Source organism: Lissotriton vulgaris, chromosome 1_1 (assembly GCF_964263255.1).
Source record: "Lissotriton vulgaris chromosome 1_1, aLisVul1.2, whole genome shotgun sequence".
NCBI lineage: Eukaryota > Metazoa > Chordata > Amphibia > Caudata > Salamandridae > Lissotriton > Lissotriton vulgaris.
Genome location: NC_141685.1, coordinates 2,063,519,836 through 2,063,533,779, shown reverse-complemented (window position 1 = coordinate 2,063,533,779; position 13,944 = coordinate 2,063,519,836).

Genomic DNA, 13,944 nt, shown 5'->3' with positions numbered 1-13,944 from the left:
GAGAGACCTCAGTACTGCATCTTTCAGCCCACTACTGGTCCTGAAAAGTAATTCTAACCGTAGTTACAGAAACTTGAATTTCCTTCTATAGGCTAACATTGACTGGTTTCACTTGGAAATTCTTCCAAGTGTGGAGTTCTGAAACTTAAAAAAATTCCTCATAAATCAGCCAAACTACGAATTTCGATTTACTCACCTGTTATCAGGAGAGACCTCAGTACTGCATCTTTCAGCCCACTACTGGTCCTGAGAAGTAATTCTAATCGTAGTTACAGTAACTTGAACTTCCTTCCATAGGATATCATTGCCTGCTATATAAAATATATATAAATTATGGTCAGTGACATCACTCATGACATCACTGATGCCATCTCAAATGACATCACTCATGACATCATCCTTGTGAAAGAGTGGCAGACGTCCTCTCAGCGTAATATAACCCTTGATACACACATTCAAAAATAGAAACTAGAAATTTACAAAAAAATGGAGATACCAATACCAGTTAGAACAACCTATTCAGTAATTCCAAAATGTACATACACATCCACTCATTCACCAACAGTTCTATATAGTCACTCATACATGTACTCACTCATCATATGTACTCATACACCTATACATCCTGTTACACACAGACACTCATCCATAGAGTTACTCACACACATACTCACACATGCAAATGAACTATCAAACATCCATTTATTTGCATATACAGCTATACACAAACCACTACACTTACTTTTACAGAAACGTACACATACTTATTCTCTTACACAATCACTTATAGAAACACATAATTATTTATACAGGAACTCGTCCAATCTCTCACTCTCACATATAATCACTTATATACATCAATACTCACATATACTAGATTAAAACATATGCAGTTACTCATAAAGATACTATAGAGACAGTCTTTCACTCACTAACACACCCATACACACACTCATCCACCCATACAGTCCTGCACACATGCTGTCTTCAAAACACATACAAACAGTGAGTCACTCATTCATGCATCTATACGCTAAGTAATATCCCCCACCGAACCATACAGACACTCATACTGATACTCAAAAAACAAACTAATAACCCATACACACTCATATGTAGCTACTCACCAACCCATGCAGCCACTTATAGACAAAGTGAGACACTGAAACAGATATTTACATATTTAAACATTACTCGCTAATACATGTATTCACTAAGATACACTTAATTAGTCAGTTATACAATCAATTTTACAAAAAAAACATCCATTTAGGCACTTATTTACCTATTTATTCTTCCATCGACCTTTAGATATACATATATAAAAAATATTTATTGGGGCGTGGCAAGATGGCAACGGAGTGAGACGTGTCTCTGAGTCCCACCGGTGCCAATTTCACTAGCTTTGACCAGCAGCTCTCTGGGGAGCGCTTCCACCCGTGCTTCTGACCTATCTGGGTGCCGTGGAGGCAAGGAGGTGTCCGGGGGTGCTTTTTCGGTCACCGCGGGTCTGATTCCGGCTAGATTCGGGGCCAGAGCTGGAGCCGGTTGCGGCCTGCATATCGGCGGGCCAGGCTGTGAGGTGGCCAAGAGCGGAAGACGCGGCGACAGCTTCAGCTGAGACCTAGACCCCGGAGACGAGAGAGGAAGGTGCCGCTGACTCAGCGGGACGGAGCAAGGCGACGCTGACACAGCGGGACGGAGCGCGCTGAGGAGCGGTGAGGCGGCAAGGAAGAGGCGCCACCTGAGGGGCTGCGTCCTAGCCCCCACGATGTTTAACCTTTTTCTCGCAGACCTCCCCGACGAACTGGAGACAGTCAAATCCCACGCCCCAAGACTAGGCAACATCACGCTTTCAAATCTTCTATATGCTGACGACCTAGTCCTCATCAGTCGGTCCCCTATCGGTCTTCAACATCTCCTCAATAAAACCAATGCATTTTCAAAAACCAACTCATTAACTATCAACTTAAACAAAACAAAAGTAATGACAATAAACTACCATAAAAAAACGGAAACCTGCATATTTCCTGAACGGACGGAGGTTAGATCAGGTAACCTCCTACAAATACCTAGGAGTCATAATAGACGGCAATGGCTCCTTCAAACAACAACTAGATGCCATTCGCCGAAAGGGCGCGACATTCCACCTATCGATAAGACCTTTGCAGAAAGTACTCCCAGACCGGACCCTGGGCCCTCTCCTACAGGTAATAAAAGCTCGTTTACAGCTCATGCTCACCTACGGCAGCGAGGCCTTGAGAGGGAAAGACGCAACAACACTAGACAATACCATCAGTCGAGCATACAGGGCAATACTCCATCTCCCCAACAACTCATCACCAGCACAAATTCGGCTAGAATTCGGCCTACAGAAACAAGCGGTCGAGAGAAGAGGCGCATACCTAAAAAGCTGGCGGAAAATCAGAGATGCGGACCAAGGGTCCTTAAACGCCCATCTATGGACGGAACTATCGATTAGAGACAACTCACCTGCAAGGACCTACTTAATGGACTCACTGAAAGTCTTAGGACTCACAGACCTATGGGAGTCGGCAACTGACCCTCGTACCTTCAAAAAAGTGGTGTCAAAAGTCACTAAGATGGTTTCATTAATCGAGGACAAAGCCACCCTAGCTAAGAGAGCGCACGGTTGGGCGGTGCTGAAAGGTTACAGCGCTCTAAAACCTCAAGACTACCTAACGATGGGCCTCACACAAAAGACAAAAAAGAAGTTTCTTAACATGCGCATGGGCAGAATTCCTATAGCTCCGCACCTGGCACCATGGGCAAGGGAAAACCCCGCAAATCAATGCCGCCTCTGTCTTTCTGCGAAAGAGGACCTTATACACATAATCTGCATTTGCACAAAACTCCTGGACATAAGGCGCTCTCTGCTACGAGCATTATGGAACCAGAAAGGCATAACGAGCTGCAGGCAGGCTGTGATGCTCTGTTTCAACCCTGATGAAACTCAGCTAAACTGCAGAATAACAAAATACTTTGAGATAGTGGCCAAAAGACTAAACGAAAAAACCAGAGGGTCTTCTCTAGCAGAAGTCAAATAATAACAAAACACTCACCCCTGGCTACCACGGTCATCGAAGTGGAAGCAGTAAGGCCACGAAAACTCCACAGACTCATATACAACAATAGCTGAGACTTTTTATATTTGAACTACTGCACTTTATTTGTTTTAATGAAGATACTGACTTTTAAAATTTGTACGTTTTATAATTGTGAGTTTTTAATAACTGTACAATAAACAAACCTTAAACCTTAAACCTTAAACAACCTGAGTCTAGGGGCTTCTGGCCTACATCGAGAGTGTCGCACCGGACCTCGAGTTTTGCAACCCACGGTGCACCGCGGCGGCTGGGCCACCCTCACCACCCGGGGCTGCGGCTTCTGGGCCTGCAGCGGCCAGTTGCTCGGGAGGTCCCGGAAGCACACGGGGACACGGCAGCGGACCGCGGACACAAGTCAAGGTGCGGGGGCAGCAGGAGCGACAGGAGAGTCGGCTCGCGGTGAGTGGACGGCGCCGTGTGAACAGGCTCCCCACGATATGCAAGGGGGTCGAGGCGGGCCCATCACCGGTGACAGTCCTGAGGCTGGTGGTGTGGTGACCGTATATGGCGAGATCCCCGACCCACGTGGATCGGCGGGGGCTGATTCTGGGTCTCCCCTAGCTGCTTCCACGTGAAAGTCTGTGCAGAGAGTTGACCAAAGGAAGCGGTGAGGCCCGGGATTCAAGAGACAGAGCTCACCGAGGGGCCTTGGCTCTGCGCCTGCAGCCGTGTGGGGGCCCCATTATCTGGCATTGGTGGGGAGAACCCCCGGGGTTCCCCGCGGCCTATTGCGGTCATCTAGCGCGGGAGCGCCCAAGGTTGGTAGCTGCAAGAACTTTTGGAGACCTAGCCCGGAGCGCTGGAGCGTCCATATTGGGGAAGCAAGGCCCGGTGGCACTACAGGCGGCAAGAGAGCGTTGGTGGACTGCTGGCCCATGCCCGAGGCTCCCCGCTCTTGACCGTACACTCGTCCCGGTGTGGTCATCGGATCAGGGCTGAGAAGTGGGTCTCGACGGATCTGAGCTCTGATGATCTCTCCGGAGCAGCGTGAGGTGGTCTGTTATTCTGCATAGCAGGAACTGGTGGGTCCGGTGAGGAGGATTACCTACTGGAGGGCCCCGGGCGCGACGTCAGAGTGGTGGGGCTAACACAGACGGGAAAAGGACGCGGAGGCCAGTCTGGTGGCCCGGCCGAGCTAAGTTGGAAGGGGAGTTTGGGCCTGACCCCCGGGACCATGCGTGACCTCTGGGACCGACACAATGGCCACCAGACCCTGCAAGAACAAGCCAGGCAAGGATGGCCAATCGAAGCGTACCCAGCCTGCGACACTGCCGGGGACCAGCAAATCGTCCCTGAAGGGAGACGACGAGGCGCCCGCCACCAAGGCCTTCATGGTAGAACTTTTTACGGCTATAAAAGAAGACATCTCGGAGCTCCGCTGACAGCTTGCATCGGACCTACGCGAGGTGAGGAGAGAGGTTGACGGCATAGAGGAGCGGGTGGTGACCTTGGAGGAGCATGACTTGGGGCTGGCAGGAGACGTGCAGCAGCTCCAGCAGGACGTGCATCGGCTCACAGAGCAGAATCTGGACCTCCAGGCTCACGCTGAAGACTTGGAGAACAGGTCACGCCGAAATAACATCAGGACCCGGGCGCTGCCCTGGGACGGTGAAGCTGGAGATCTGAAGGGCTACGTGGAGGCCCTCTTCCTGCAGGTCTTGGGTGAAGACGATCTCCGGAAGATACGAATGGACAGGGTCCAGCGAGTCGGTCTGCCAAGGGGCTCGGGGGCGCCGCCCCCTGATATTCTGGTCTGTGTCCACGATTTCCAACTGAAGGAACGTATACTCAGGAAAGAGAGAGGAATTAATCCACTGCAATTTCATGACCATCGCCCCCAGTTGTTTCAGGACCTGGCGGCCTCAACGCTGCAAAAGAGGCATGAGTTTCGACCAGTAACTGCATATTTGAGAGATCAGAATGTGGCCTACTCATGGGGCCACTCCTTTCACCTTATGTTCCGGTGTCAGAACAGGCTGGTTCATGTCAGATCTTTGCAGGCGGCCAGGGAGCTCCTTGGACTGGTCGACTCTACTCCGGCCCCCGGTGAAAGAAGCTACCCATCGAGGCGACGGCGATGCTCCTCATCTTGGCAGAGGGTGGGTCCGCCTGCTGCGGTGAGGAGGCCAGATCCCAGTGCCAGCCTCCACGAGAGAGGAGCAGCGGTGGCCTCTGTGGGGATGGTGACTGAGGCGTCATCACGGGACAGCTCATCAGCAGCGTGAAGCCCCGACAGGAAGATTCGATGGCGTCGGAGGAACACATACCTACCAGGTACCGAGGGTAATCTATGTTCTCTTTGAGGAGTCACCCCGGCCCAGAGACCTGGTGCGATATTGACTGTGGCCCCGAACCCCGCTCCTTGAGGGCGTCTACAGATACCTTTGTTGGGGGCCCTTCTGTTGCTCTATCTGGCACTGCCTGTTCAAGCTTGACTTTTCTGGGAGTTGGGGGTCAGAGGGGGAGGGGAGATGAGGGTCCGGCGGGGGTGGAGGTGGGAGGGCAGTGGTGGTAGCTGGGGTTGGTCTGCGAGAGGTGTTTGTTGGCTGTTGAGTGAGGAGTGTGGAGAGCTGGGGAAAGTGGGAGGGGGTGGGGATGGTGGCTGGTAGCGGCGGGAGGCGTGATGCCCCGGGGGAAGCACTGATGTGGGGTGTTTACTCAGTCAGACTGGAGGGGAGTGTGACGGGTCTGATTGGGCTTGGGAAATACGAGGCAGCTGGCATGAGTCCGCTTGTTGAGCGAGGTCGATTACATAGTTCATGATGCCGCTCACTAAAGGTTTGAACTCCCCCCAGAAGCGCCAGAAGGTTTGGAAATATAAAATTGACCATGAGCTTGATGTGGTTGGCCTTCAGGAAACTCACTTGGCCAGATCGGACGAATCCCGCCTTAAACACAAACAATTTCCCCTTATTTATAGGTCCTCAGCACCCACAAAGCATAGGTGGGGTGGCACTTATGTTCCGCTTGGTCCTGCATTTCCAACCCATGGGAGTCAGTAGCGATAAAGAGGGCTGCTGGCTTGCTGTTAAGGCGTGCTGCGGGGTAGACTGTGCACTTTTATGGTCCTCTATACCCCCAATGTGGGCCAGAATGGGTTTATTCAGGGACTGCTGCAAACCGTGTTGGACTTTGTCGAGGATCCTTTGATTGTGATGGGAGATTTTAATCTAGTTTGGAATAAGGACTTAGATTGCTCTCACCACCAACGATCAGAGGCTGGCTTATTCTCCGCTGAAACGCAACAAACGAAGGACGACATGGGGCTTATAGATGGGTGGCACTTTCTTTACCCACAATCTAGGGACTACACTTTTTTCTCCCATGTTCACCGCTCATATTCCCGCCTGGACCATATTTTTCCTAGTCGTTCTCTACAGGGGTCCCTGCAGGAAGCCAAGATATTCCCTCTATCGGTCTCCGATCATAGCTTGCTCACTATCTGCCTTCACTGGGAAGCGGGAGAAAATACTCAGCGTAAGTGGTACTTTCCGGCCTCCCTGACCCGGGATGAACCCTCTTGTAAGGACCTGCGGAAGGCTATTCGCAAATTTTTCGACTTTAACGACACAGGTGATACATCCGTCTTTATCACTTGGGACGCCTTCAAGGCGTCTATCCGCGGCACCTGTTTGGCTCTTAACGCTGCCCTCAATCGGCTGCAACGAAGGGACAGAGAGGGGTTGGAGGGAGAGCTCCTCACTCTTGAGCAGAAACACAAACGGAACCCCACCAGGCAGACACTGAGACAACTGACAGTTGTCAGGGGCAAGCTTAGGGCCCACTACAATAATAGAGCGGAATATACGCTGCTGAAACTAAGGCGCCTCTCCTACTCGCAGGGGAAGAAAGTTGGGAAGCATCTGGCTCAGCAGCTCCGTGATAAGCGAGAGAAGGAATATATCGGGGAATCCGGGATGCGGCTGGAGCCCTGACTCACCAGGATGGGGCCAAGGCTGGCCTCTTGGGTGACTTCTACGCAGCGTTATACACGGGGGAAGCCCTAGACGGTGGAGCACAGAAGGACAGAAGGACTACCTAAGCACGCTCCCGCAAGTGTCGGCAGCGTGGAATGAGCTCCTCACTGCCCCCTTCACCAAGGAAGAGGTCCTGGCGGCCATCAAGGCCCTGAAGCCCCATAAGGCCCCCGGAGCGGACGGGTATTCAGCTATTTTTTATAAAAACCTTTGCCTCTGAACTCAGTGACTTTCTGGTCCGCCTATTTATCACCATGGCGGACGATGGAGTGACTTCTAGCTCTATGGCCGAAGCTATCATATTGGTCATTCCCAAACTGGGGAAGGACCTGTCGAATTGCTCCTCGTACAGACCGATAGCCCTACTTAACCTGGACGCTAAGTTATATCCATCCATCATTGCACATAGGCTCAATGACTTAATACCGGCCCTTATTCACCCCGACCAATCCGGTTTTATTAAGGGACGTCTGACCCATGACAACACCAGAAGGGTGATCCACCTGATTGAGAAGGCCAACTGGTTTAAAATCCCGGCGGTCCTGGTGGGACTTGATGCCGAGAAGGCCTTTGACTGGGTAGATTGGGGGTTCCTGTTTCAGACCTTGACGGCGTTCGGCTTCGCAGATAAATTTTTGACAATGCTTAGAGCAAACTATAGCAGCCCCCGATCTAGAGTGACGGTCAACAGTCATCTATCAGCCTTCTTCTCAAACTCCTGGGGCACCAGACAGGGCTGCCCCCTGTCCCCCCTTTTTTTTGCCCTGAGTATAGAACCGTTGGCTTTGGCGGTGAGAGAGGACCCGAATATTCGGGGTCTGCCCTTCACAGGGGAACAGCACAAGATTACCTTATTCGCCGACGACGTCCTCCTCTCTATCTCAGATCCCGCACACTTTCTTCCTGTCCAAGAGGCTTTATCACGCTTCGAGGTGTTGACGGGATTCAAGATCAACTATGATAAGTCCTACGTCCTTAATCCTACACTCTCACCAGCAGAGGTGATTCGCCTCTGGCCGCTCACGCCCCTGCCCTGGACCCAATCCTCTATTCAATACCTGGGGATTCACTTGACTCCCACACTCGAGAGGCTGCCAACTTTCCTCCGTTGCTGGCAAAAATTCAGGTTGACTTAGCCCAATGGAAACCGATGTTCATATCGTGGTTGGGGAGAATTCATGCGGTCAAAATGTCTCTCCTCCCTAAGCTTCTATACCTCTTTCAGGCACTCCCCATTGTACCCAAGGGAGACTTCTTCGGACGTATTAAAACGTTGATGCTGCGCTTCATTTGGCAAGGGGGCCGTGCTCTGTTCTCCTTCGCTACGTTGCGCTGTCCTAGGAAGGAGGGGGGGTAGGCTTGCCCGATATGCAGTTATACTATAAGGCAGCGCAACTCCGAGTGTTGGTGGAATGGTCCCAGCCTATGTCGGAGAAACACTGGCTACATATGAATAGGAGTGTAGCGGGGAGAATGATCTGGGACTTAGTTTGGAAACCCAAAAGCGACAGACCTAAACACGCCTACATTAGTACCCCCACTAGCACTACCCTAAAGGTCTGGGACTCTGTCTCTGGTGACGAACGGTGGACGACTTTCCCTTCTCCCTTTATGCCGATACACTCAGTGACGCGGAGGGTCCCTTTGATGCCTGGAGAGAAGGGGGCTGCCTAGCACTCATGCACTTATTCCATGGCTCTGCGCTGCTTACTTTTCATAACTGTATGCGGGACTATCCAACCAACCGAGCGTTACCGCCATGCCCAGCTCCTCCACTGGGTGCTGTCCCCTGCGGTAAGAGACGCAGCTACTAGACCGCCCACTCCTTTCGAGGCCTTCCTCTCTAAGACCTCCGCCATGCGGAGTATCATTTCGTTCATCTATAGCCTCCTTCTTTTGACGGCCAGAGCCCCCCGGCCTCGCTATATGGGCTTGTGGGAAGAGTTACTCGGTTGCGATATATCTGACGCGGAGTGGTCCAGCTTGTGGGGCGACATAGCCAAACATAACCACTCGGTGGAGCTCCGTGAGGCCCACCTCAAAACAATGATGGACTGGTACCTTTATCCGGCTAAATTGCGGCAGATATTTCCTGGCTCCTCTGATAGGTGTTGGAGGGGGTGCGGTCTGCTGGGAGACTTTCGTCACATTTGGTGGGACTGCCCCGTTATTCGTCCCTATTGGGAAGAGATCCTGTCCCATATCAAGGAGATGTTAGGTTATCCGGTCTCGGACTCGATGGCCCATATTCTGTTGGGACTTCGAGACCCGGATCTCACTCTTCAGACCAGAGCGGACAAAAAGATACTGCTGTCAGTGGGAGCGGCCAAGCTAACCCCGGCTGCGGCTTGGAAGAAGAAGGAAGCCCCTGCAATTTCTTTATGGCATGCGAGGTTGTGGAAACTGTTGAGTATGGAACGAATGGCTGACATCTTCTTGGATGATTTTAAGAACTTCGCATTCCGCTGGGGGCCTCTAGTTCGATTTCTCTCAAGGGTCTCCCCTCAGCAGTTTTTCCACCCAGCATACGAGCTCTCCATCTATTTCAAGTGTGAATGTTGGTCTTTCGGATGATTATTTGTGTGCAGACATTGCTACCACCACTGGGGGAGGGGGGAGGGGTATGGGGTTTGATTCTTGTTCTTGTGACATCCCGACAGTTCTTGGGGTGGCGCTCTAGCCACCACGGATTGCGGGCCCACTGGGTGCCACTGATTTCTGCCCTTGCGATGTCACCTCTCCTCCCGTGACCATGTTCTAGTCGCTTACCTGAAGGAGGCGTGGCCACTGCTAAGCTTCCAATGCACCCTTTAGGTTATGGCCTTCTTACGGACTAGGCCCCTGTTACCTCCCTTGGGCTATGTGTTTATATCGCCTGCCTTTTGTAGCTGCCCCCTGCGTGGGAAGTTGCGCTGGATTGTCGCATGTCTTTTATTTTTGTTATCCAAAATGTAATAAAAAATCCTTTGACCAAAAAAAAATATATATATATTTTTCAGAAAGAGACACATTCACTGGATGATGTCATCAGTGATGTCATTTGAGATGTCATGAGTGATGTCATGAGTGATGTCACTGACCATGTCTTGAGTGATGTAATATGTGACTTCATCAGCAGTGCATTGCGTGTGCGCGAGTTATAGTTAGCTGAACTAAGTTGTTATTCACCTGGCCTAAGGGTGTGTCTGATCCATCAGCAGTCCAGTATTGTCTGTCGGAAGTATTTCGGTGGCTTGCACAAGTCCAACTTAAGTGCAACGAAGACAAGTCCGAGGTTCTGTTCTTTGGCTCTTTTCCTGACAACTTCAAGGATCAGATTTGGCCCCCGGACCTGCCCTGCCCTAGTGTGATGGGAGGCCCAGCCAAGAATTTGGGGGTCTGGTTCGGTCAGGATCTGAAGTTCTCGGATCATATAAAAAAATTGACCGGCATTTGCTTTGGCACCTTGCGAGCCTTGAGAAGATTTTTCCCTCTTCTTCCCAGGGCAGCCAAGGAGACTGTTCTTCGAGCCCTGATCTTATCTCGGCTCGACTACGCTAATGCCTTATTTAGTGGCCTACCTGCGTACATGGTTCATCGCCTTCAGGTGATACAAAACGCTGCAGTACGTCTGCTTTTCTCTCTCCCCAGGAGGTCGAGTGTGCGAAGCCACTTACGAAGTCTGCATTGGCTCCCGTGCCACACCGAATTTTGTTTAAAATTCTTGTGTTGGCATTCAGAGCAGTTCATGGCCAGGGACCGACATATTTGCAGAAAAGGTTTTCATTTTATACTCCCAAGCATGCCTTACGATCGGCCAATCAATGCCGATTGACCATTCCTAAATACAAATACGCCCGATTGGGAGGTCAATCAATTTCAGTTAAGGCAGCTTCTGCTTGGAATGCCCTCCCCTTGCTCCTTAGAGCCTCGCCGACCATTACTGTTTTTAAGAAGGAACTTAAGACTCATCTGTTTAATGCTCCACTCTAACAGATCGTTCTGGCTTGATCCATCACTCCTGCTGTCAAATCACTCACCGCGCCAGGATACCCCGTGGTAATAGAGCGCGCTATAAAAGTTTTAATAAACATAAACATAAACTAACTATAACGCGGGAATTTCAATGGTTTTGATTGAGTGAAATGGCCAGCTAACCATAACATGTATGAAACCTATGGTTTTTTCAGTGAATATATATATATATATATATATACATATATATATATATATATATATATATATATATATATATATATATATATATATATATATATATATATATATATTCACTGAAAAAACCATAGGTTTGACACCAGTTATAGTTAGCTGGAAATTTTACTGACATAAAACCAATGAAATTCCACGTTATAGTTAGTTGGACTCACTATAACTTGCGCGTGTAATGCACTGCTGATGACATTACATATTACATCACTCATGACATGGTCAGTGACATCACTTATGACACCATCCAGTGAATGTGTGTCTTTCTAAAAAATAAATATGTTTTATATATGTATATGTAAAGGTCGAGGAAAGAATAAATGTTTAAATTATTGTCTTAATGAATGTTTTTTTCAAAAAGAAATGATTGGATAACTGGCTTATTAAGTGTACCTTAGTGAATACATATATTAGCGAGTAATGTTTAAATATTTAAATATATGTATCAATGTTTCACTTTGTGAATAACTGGCTGCATGGGTTGATGAGTACCTACATGTGTAGGTATTTGGGTTCTTAGATGTTTTTTTAGTATCAGTATGAGTGTTTCTATGGTTTCATGGGGGTATTACTAATCACATAGATGCATGAATGACTAACTCTCTCTTTGTATGTGTTTAGAAGACACCATATGTGCAGGACTGTATGGGTGGTTGAGTGTGTATAGTTTTATATGCAAATAAATGGATGTTCAATAGTTTATTTGCATATGTGAGTATGTGTGTGAGTAACTTTTGGATGATTGTCGGTGTGTAACAGGATGTATAGGTGTATCACTACATATGATGAGTGAGTATATGTATGAGTAACTATATAGAACTGTTGGTGAATGAGAGAATGTGTATATAGATGGTGGAATTACTGAATTGGTTGTTGTAACTGGTATGGGTATGTCCATTTTTTTGAAAATGTTAATTTCTATTTTTCAATATGTGTTTTAAGGGTTACATAACACTTAAAGGAGGTCTGTCATCAGTGATGTCATAAGTGATGTCACTGACCATGTCATGAGTGATGTAATATGTAATGTCATCAGCAGTGCATTACACGCGCAAGTTATAGTGAGTCCAACTAACTATAATGTGGAATTTCATTGGTTTTATGTCAGTAAAATTTCCAGCTAACTATAACTGGTGTCAAACCTATGGTTTTTTCAGTGAATTTCATAGGTTTTTCAAATGCTACTTCCTAACTATAACGTGTGTAAAACCTATGTTTTTTTCAGTGAATTTCATAGTTTTTTTGAATGCTAGTTCCTAAGTATGTAATCACGTTCGTAACTACATAGTGTCACCGCCTACATGTCCTGAGAAGCGCATGTAAAGTCACGTGACTTGAAAACAAAACTTCCAATTGGTTATTAGTAGTTTCTGTTCTGGAATATACACGAAGCACTCCACCCACTTTCCTCACAATCTTTTCTACTCTCAAGAGACAATAACGTCGAGCATCTTCCGGAAGTCTTTGCTGAAATGGCTTCCCTACCAGATTCATCTTCCGAATCTGAAGGAAATGAGCGACCACCGTTAAGAAGAAAAAAGGAATCTTTCATTTGCCAATTTTTCACTTATCCTGAAGATCAAAAGAAAGTGAATGCGCCAATAGTAACCTGCACGATATGCAATTCGGAGCTCTCAAGAGGAAATCCAAATAAAAAATATTCCTTTTCTGCACACACCATGCAGCGGCATGTTAAACAAAGGCATCCTGAGCATTATGCAAAAGCATCGACAAGAGCCCTGGCCACGCTATTACCATCAGAGGTGGCCAGCACATCTTCTGGTGGACGACCTGTATCTCCATCGAGTGCGGAGATGGACTTGAGACCATATCTTGCGAAGGTGCATATGAAATGCAACGAGTGTGGAGAAATTCTTTTGTATGGAGAGCAGAGCCTCGTTCTTATTAAACTGAAAATTGAAAGTCACAAATGCCCCAAGAAAAGATAAATTTCTTCACTTCATTTTCAAACTATTACATACTGAAAAATGTAGTAGCAACTTTAAGAAATCGAAAGCATTATAACACTTCTTTCCCCAAAAAAAAAAAAAAAAAAGTTATTTTCAGAACTAACTCTTTCCACCAAAACATGCTCGAAGAGCATATTATAAGATGTTTTTTCGCCGCTTTATTTTAGTGCGAGACCGGGTGCGCGCACCCTTCTATCGCGTGCAGGACCTGACACTCCCATGTGAAGTCATGTGACTTCTAAACAACACTTCTAATTGGTTCTTGGTAGTTTCTATTCTGCAATTTACACGCAGCACTCCACCCACTACCATCACTTTCTTTTCTACTCTCAAGAGACAACAACGTCGAACATCTTCCCGAAGACTTCGATACAATGGCTACCGTTCCGCATTCATCTTCCGAATCTGATGAAAATGAGCAACCACTTTTCACAAGAAAAACGGAGGCCACGCTATTACCATCAGAAGTAATCAACACATCTTCCGGTGGACGACCTGTATCTCCATCGAGTGCTGAGATGGACTTGAGACCATATCTGGCGAACGTGCACATGAAATGCACGAACTGTGGAGAACTTCTTGTATACGGAGAGCAAAGCTTTACTCTAATTAAACAAATAATTGAGAGTCATAAATGCTCCAAGAAAAGTTAAATTTCTTCAC